This window comes from Psammomys obesus, unplaced genomic scaffold (genome assembly GCF_907164565.1).
Source record: "Psammomys obesus unplaced genomic scaffold, mPsaObe1.curated_primary_1811, whole genome shotgun sequence".
Classification (NCBI taxonomy): Eukaryota; Metazoa; Chordata; class Mammalia; order Rodentia; family Muridae; genus Psammomys; species Psammomys obesus.
Window position 1 is genome coordinate 10,972,031 of NW_026596134.1, and position 7,562 is coordinate 10,979,592.

General features: G+C 41.1%; 1 pseudogene; it reads right to left on the reverse strand.

The window, feature by feature from the left end:
• Positions 1-4,262: 4,262 nt before the first annotated feature.
• LOC129666136 (60S ribosomal protein L23a-like) lies at positions 4,263-4,749 on the reverse strand (annotated as a pseudogene).
• Positions 4,750-7,562: the final 2,813 nt, after the last annotated feature.

Here is a 7,562-nt window from a genome sequence, read left to right on the forward strand (position 1 = left end):
TTTTTTTCAAGACAGGGTTTGTGTGTGTATCAAGCCCTGGCTGTCCTAGAGTTACTCTTCACATCAGTGTTCCAGACCCATCCTCTCTGTCTTCCTTTTTAGAAATCCCCAAAGCCTCTTCCCCGAGTTCTTATTATCTCCCCATCTTTTCTGTTTTCCATCATTTTCCCCTGTACTTGAACCTGTATACATTTTACCAATTTGTCCTCTAGTTCATTTGGTCTCTCTTCTCTCATGTCTAATGAATTTGAAATTTAATATTATATAGTATATCAAGTTCTAAGATATTCATTGGCTCTTACATATACTCCAAGTCCCTAGTGAATTCCCAATCTTCCTTTTTGTTTGTTTTGTTTTGTTTTTTTTAAGACAGGGTTTCTCTGTCGCCTTGACTGTCCTGGACTCACCTTGTGGACCAGGCTGACCTCAAATTCAGAGATCTGCCTGCCTCTGCCTCCTCTAGTGCTGGGATTATAGGCACCAGTCTTCATTTTAGTATGTAGATTGGTCCTTACATACTATTCTCGAACATATTAGTTAAAATTATTTCAGCTCTCGGAGGAAAAAAGACTGACTTACTACATGTTGGTTGTTTCTGTTGTCCATATTTCTCTTGTGTTTCAGTCATTTTGTCTTGTTTTGAGCTTGCCTTGTGAGTTTATCAAATGCCTTGTATTGTGTTTTTAAGATCACAGAGGCCCTGGGTTGTTGGTCTTCTCCTGTGAGGGTTACGATTTCTTCTGTCTATCACATGAATTGCAGACAGAGCCTTGTGACTACATCAGGGGTTGATGTTTGGATGAATTGGGCCATACATACTAAATTTAGTGGTTACTCCTAGCAACTGGCCACTGTGAGTTTCCAACTGAAAATCTGGGTTATTTATTCAGGCCAGTTTACTATGATGAACCTGAATTCCCATGTCTGTCTCCTCGGCACCAAGAACTGCTAAGACCTCTCTCTGGCCAACTCTGTCAGCTTTCACTTGCTGCCACTGCCGGCCTTCCTGAAGCTTGGCCTTGTGCAGGAGAGTTTAGGATTGAGAGACACCCCCAGGGAGCCGGTAGCAGTTAGTACTCCTTGTTTAATTTCTCGGAGTGGTCTTCTCTCTGGGACTTTGCCCTCAAATCCTAGCCTAAGCTCCAGCTTCGTGAATTGAGTGCTGTGCTGCTCTCTGCCTGTGTTTGCCGTGCCTGCAAAGGGGCCACGGTGATTGTGGGGCCCACCTCAGTATGCTGCTGCTCCATGGTGCCTGTTATTGATGGTACAGATTTCTGTTAACTATCATGGTGCTTTTCGGTGGGTTTTCTACCTCAGGCACAAGCCACTCCAACTTTGGCCCAGAGCAGAAATGTGCTGGTAATCATTTTGGGTCATTGTTGAGTTGTGAGAGGGCACCAGGTTCCTCTCAGATCACAGGTCTTCATTAAGGTTTTATGCCCCTCTTTCAGGCCAGATATTATTGTAGACACAGCTGAAAGATAGAAAAGATGAGACCTTTAGTCTTTTTAGAGACAGAATCCATTTAGGTTTCTGATTTTTTCATCGTATGTTAATTATGTAGGCTGGTCGTGATGGCCTTTGACTGTGACCGTTCCATGCACGAGTGTCTTGTGCTTCGCTCCTAACCACTCTCTCTACCATGGTTCTTCCCTGAGAACAGCAGTCGTTGCTGTGCTACCTTCATGTCATCTTCCCCCCAGATATGAGAGAAAGCATGCAATACTTCCACCTCTGTGACTAGCTTATTTTGACATATTCTCTGGTTGTCTTCACTTCCCTATGAATGACTTAACTTTATGGCTGAATAGTGCGCGCACACACACATATATATACATGCATATATATGTATATGTAATGTTTTCTTTATATGTTTATCCGTTGCCGATTAGTCCTTGTAGTAATTATCATTGGCTATTATGAAACAGATGTGGTAGGGAGAAACTGGAACCTTTTGGATGATCACACTTTGTTACTTTCTATAAATAATGATAATATTTTGTAATTATATGGGCTGTAGACAAGGTCCTGGGTTCAATCCCATATGCCAGGAAAAAAAAAAAATTACATGAAGACTAGCCCAGTACATCACATTTGTGGACCACTTGTTGAAGGCTAAAAATGCTTAATTATATGTTTTTAAGTTGTGTCTTCCAACAGACGATATAAGTACATGAAAAGTTTACTTTGAAGCATAAGGGGTAGACAATTTGAGTTAAAATTATAGAAAGTAGCTGTGGTGTTGTGACACATACCTGTGATCTCAGCACTCTCGGGGTTGAAACAGCATCATTGAGAGTTCAAGGCCAGCCTGGGCCAGCCTGAGACCTCTCATCAAAACCGGAGGCTGGAAAGGTGGCTCCTATATACCAAGTTCTGGCTGCACAAGCATGAGGACCAGAGTTCAGGTCCCAGGCACCCAGAGACATGCATCTGTAACCCCAGCACTGGGAACGCAGACACTGGCTGGTCCTGGGACCCCGCTGACCACCCAGTCTAACAAAGTACTAAGCTCCAGACAGTCCCTGTCTCAAAAAAAAGGGGGTATGTGTGAAGGAGCAATAGAGGAAAATGCTTAGTTAGCCTAAGCCTCCATGTACATACACACCACACACACACACACACACACACACACACATACACAATTTAAAAACAAGAAAAATAAAGTAATAAAACCCACAGGAACAAATTTATGGGGAACAAATGAATCTATGGAAGAAATTCCTTTTCCTAAGTGTTAACATGAGATCTGATCATCAGTACACTGAAGTTTCCTATTTTAACTTAAGGTTTTTGAAAAACATTTCACAGGTGACTAAGCCCTCATTAAATGTATTAAGATACTTAAAAATGGTCTTGATGTTCTCAGTCAGTCTTCCAGAATAGCTTCCATGTCAGCGTTACCAAGAGAAAATGCTTGCTGCTCACATACCACTATTATATACTGCGGTCAAACGAACTGTTCCACTGTTTCGTTCTTATTCTTTCTTCCTTCAGAAGCTGTATCCACTCTGGAGCATTTGTACATTTAATCCCAGCACCTGGGAGGTGGAGGCAGAAATATCATGAGGTCAGTGTCTTCCTCTAGGGGCTGGAAAGATAGCTAAGCAGTTCAGAGCACTTGTTCTTAGAGAGGACACAGGTTCAATTCCTAGCACATACATGGCAGCTCACAACCATCTATGAATCCAGTTCCAGGTAATACGGTCCTCTGTCCTGATCTCTGAGGGTACCTGGCATATACGTGAGATGGAGACATATGTGAGCGAAGTACTCACAAGCATAAATCAATCTTTAAAAAAGTTTAAAGAGTGTTTTTCTTGTCTAGTTAGTGAGTTTGAGGCCAGCTTGGGTTAAATGAGACCCTGTGGAAAGAAGGAAGGAAGGAAAGAAAAAAAGGAAAACTGACTTCATCTAAAAGAAGTATCTTTCTGCTCCAAGCCCAGAGTCAAAAGGTAACTTTGCATGGTGCTGGGGCGTAAGCTCCGGTCCTCTCTGCATGCTGGGCAAGGGCTCTGTCCCTCGGCTACTCACTCAGCCTAATGATTTGTACTTCTGAGTACAGTGCATGGTTACATGATAAAAGTTAGTCCAAAAAACTAGAATTTCTTTACATATGCTAGTTCTAAGAAATCAAAGATGCACTTCAAGGGCCAAGCAACAGCCTTAAGCACCCTGGACTTGGTGCTTGAAATAGTGGCTCTCTAAACACAAATGCCTTCATACTGCATGATGTCATTTCTATTAAAAATACAGAGTGGGCAGAACTAGAGGGAGTGGAAGCTCTGTGATTTCCACAGGTTGCTCTGAGAGGGAGGGAGGTGACCACTTAGTGAGGTGAATGAGCTAACAGTGCTTGGGGTGATGAAGCAGTCTGGATCTAGGTAGCCACATGGTTGTATAGTGTATAAAACTCGTGAATGGTACATTTAAAACAATCATTGGGGGAGATGTGTTAAGAGGGGCCTCACACATCCACCTCCAAAATAACTGAAAACTAGAGGCATCTAATGTTCATCTTATTTTTTTTGTTTGTTTGTTTGTTGTTTTGGTTTTTCCAGACAGGGTTTCTCTGGCTGTCCTGAAACTTTTATTGTAGACCAGGCTGGCCTCGAACTCAAAAAGATTTGCCTGCCTCTGCCTCCTGCATGTTGAGGATTAAAGGCATGATCCACTACACCCCCTGGCTACATCTTTTTTTTTTTTTTATGGTGGAAAAAAAAATGTATATATATATTTAGAGTTAACCAGCTGGACCCAGTTTAGATGATCCCAATCTTGTTGGCAACATCCAGAGCAGAGCATCGTAATCAGGAGCCAACCGAACATATGCCTTCTTCTCTCCATCAGGCCTTATCTGGGTATTAACTTTGGCCACATCAATGTCATAGAGTTTCTTCACGGCTTGTTTGATCTGGTGCTTGTTGGCCTTGACATCCACAATGAACACAAGTGTGTTGTTTCCTCTATTTTCTTCATGGCTGACTCAATGGTCAGGGGAAATTTGATGATGGCATAGTGGTCAAGCTTGTTTCTCCTGGGCGCACTCTTTCGAGGGTATTTGGGTTGCCTCCGGAGCCGCAGGGTCTTGGGCCGCCGGAAGGTGGGTGACGTGCGGATCTTCTTTTTGTGGCTGTGGACGCCTTTCAGCACTGCCTTCTTAGCTTTCAAGGCCTTCGCTTTGGCCTCGGTTTTGGGAGGGGCAGGAGCTTCCTTCTCCGCTTTCGGCGCCATCTTGGCAAAGAGGGTACATCTTAATTTTTAAAACTCTGAAGAACAACAAAACCCACTCCCTAGAAAGGGTACAGTCACTTGAGAAATTGCCCAAACACTGACTGCTAAAAGAATGTTGTCACCCCAGCCCTCATTTGCATGACAGGTATTACCGCTGGGGAGGAAAGGCGACCCCAGTATTCCAGCCTCTGGGGAGGGAGAGGGGCAGTGTTTTAGTGTTTTCCCCAATGCCTAACAGGCCAGAGTGCTGTATTTTTTACCGGTGACCACACCCAGCTTCCTGCTCTAACTGTTAATCAGGAGATCTCATTTTAGCTATGTTCCCCTTTGGTGAGTGCTTCCTGAACTCTCTCTGATCCTGTACTTACTGATGCTCTCAGAAACAGGTTCAAGTGCCTGGTTAAGTGAAATGTTTCTCACAGAGCTATTTGGATCATTGGTCTTTCAAGCAACCAAAATACTTTTTAAATGTTGCAAAATTATCTCATCACTCATAACGCGCGGGGTGTGTGTGTGTGTGTGTGTGTGTGTGTGTGTGTACATTTTTTTTTAACAGTGCTGGAGGTGAGGGACCAAACCCAGGTCTTCATGAATAACAAACACAAGTTCCTACTTCTGAGCCACACCTCCAGCCCAAAAATGTCTATCTTAGGTAGTAATTTTTGTTCATGAGACCTAAAAGTTTATTAACATAAGACTGGACTCAAAGGATCTTTTTATCCAGGGCCTGGGGAGAAATGTCTCAGCAGTTGAGAGCATGGGCTGCTCTTCCAGAGGACCTGAGCTCTATTCCCAGCACTCCCATGGCAGCTCCCATCCATCTATAATGGGATCTGATGCCCTGTTGTAGGATGCAGGTGGACATACAGATAAAGCATTCATACACATGAAAGAAAGAGAGAAAGAAAGAAAAGTACAAACATCTTATTCTGGCCGGCTGAGGATGGTGCATGCAAATCTAGCCTGGTCTACAGAATGAGTTCCAAGACAGTCAGGGTTACACAGAGAAACCCTATCTCAAAAAAATAAAAAATAAAAAATAAAATAAAATAAAAACAACAAAGTAAAAAATCTTTTTATCCACTGATTGAGACATTACATGACATTGGTTCCTGGAGGAACAAAGAGAACTGTTTTGGAGAAAACAAATTGGGCTCTGAAATTTTCAGAATGCTTTTCTTAGCCAACGTGAATAGATTTTTTTTTCCAAACTCCAGATTGTTTTTCATAAAATCTTAATGTGAAGAATGTATGTTGCCATATAAATAAAGTTAGTACTTGAAATTTTTTGAGTGGCAAACATTTTGAAAATTAATTGTAATGGTAATTATTGAAATGTTTTCCTTAATATATTTAGAATAAAATACACCTACATGTAAGAACATGGATAAGTTTCATATTGCATCATAGTCTAGTTCTTTATTTTTCTTAAAACAAGAATAGGCTGGGAGATACAGACCTATTTATAGTTAAGTCAGTTTATAGCTTTGTCTGATGGAGTTTGAGGAAAATCTACTATCAGAACACAGGCAGTGTCTTTACATCTAAGTCTAATGTTAGCCTCCTTTGCTGAATTTTTTGAATGTTTTTTATTTTGGTTCTGATTTTTTTGTTTTGGTTTTGAGACAGGGTCTCCTGTAGCCCAGGCTGGCATCAGTCTCACTATGTAATGTAATCACAGATGGCCTGAACTCCTGATCCTCCTGCCTCCATCCTTCAAGTGCTGGGATTACAGGGGTTTGCCACCAGGGCCAGCTCTGATGTTTGCTTTCTAAAGTCAGAGTAATCAAATCCTTAAAAATCTGAAAAACTCTTTTCACATGATGAATCCATTCTTTGAAAAATTTAATTTTTGAGAATTTTAAGTAGAATTTTAATTGAGCAGCATATATGTTGTGGAACCTAAAGCTGTAGAAACATTGGTGACTGTACGTGATTTGCAATCTTCTTTAAGTAGTCTTTTTGGAAATTACCTCTGTGTTGGGTTTGTGTCTATTTTTCAGTGTTAGAATACCATGTCTGTAATAGAAAGTTGTGTATTAAATCTGGTGGCATATCTAGTGGAAATTGTTACACTTATACATGATAGGTGAAATTCATACTTCAAATGAGTCTCCTTGCACTGTAATTATTTACAATTCAGTTACATTAGCTTTATCTTTAACAAAAATATTTCTAGTTACTAAGTGATAGATCAGTATTATGAAGTACACATATGTGTGTGTTTATATGGATACATATGCACATTTAGGAGCCAAAACCATGAGACTGACCATCTGCCAGGGATCCCCTCCTGTCATGAAGTACTGTCTGCTGAAAATGATGGGTGAGCTGAAAGGTATGTTCGTTTCTGTTCCATAAAAGGTACAGGTGCACACAATTCACTCTAGTGAGCTAGTTGTTTCTAGTTGTTTTCTCAAAGACCTAATAGACTGTAATGGGAGATAAATCTCCAGGTTTATTTTACACTTAGCATCGAAGACAGGATTTGAAGTTAACAGGGGGTCCGCACCATCATACTTGCAGTATATGAAGCACACACAGTCGGAAAGCACTTTGATTTGAGTTTTGTTTTTTTCAAACTGAAGTAAGGGATTATTTTCTTGATTGGCCTTATCTAGACATCACAGATGTGTTGTTTGCTTGCTTTATAGTTGGTAGGAATTTTTTTGTTGTTGCTGGGTTAGTCTCCCTGCTATGTTTTAGGATTTGGTTTATTTTGTAAACAGCACCCCAAGTCCTTGTTGGAAAGAGAGGAAAATTAAAATGTCTAGCAAATTCTTTGTCTCCTAAGAGAGCTCACTCTATGATTGACTGACAGGGGTCTT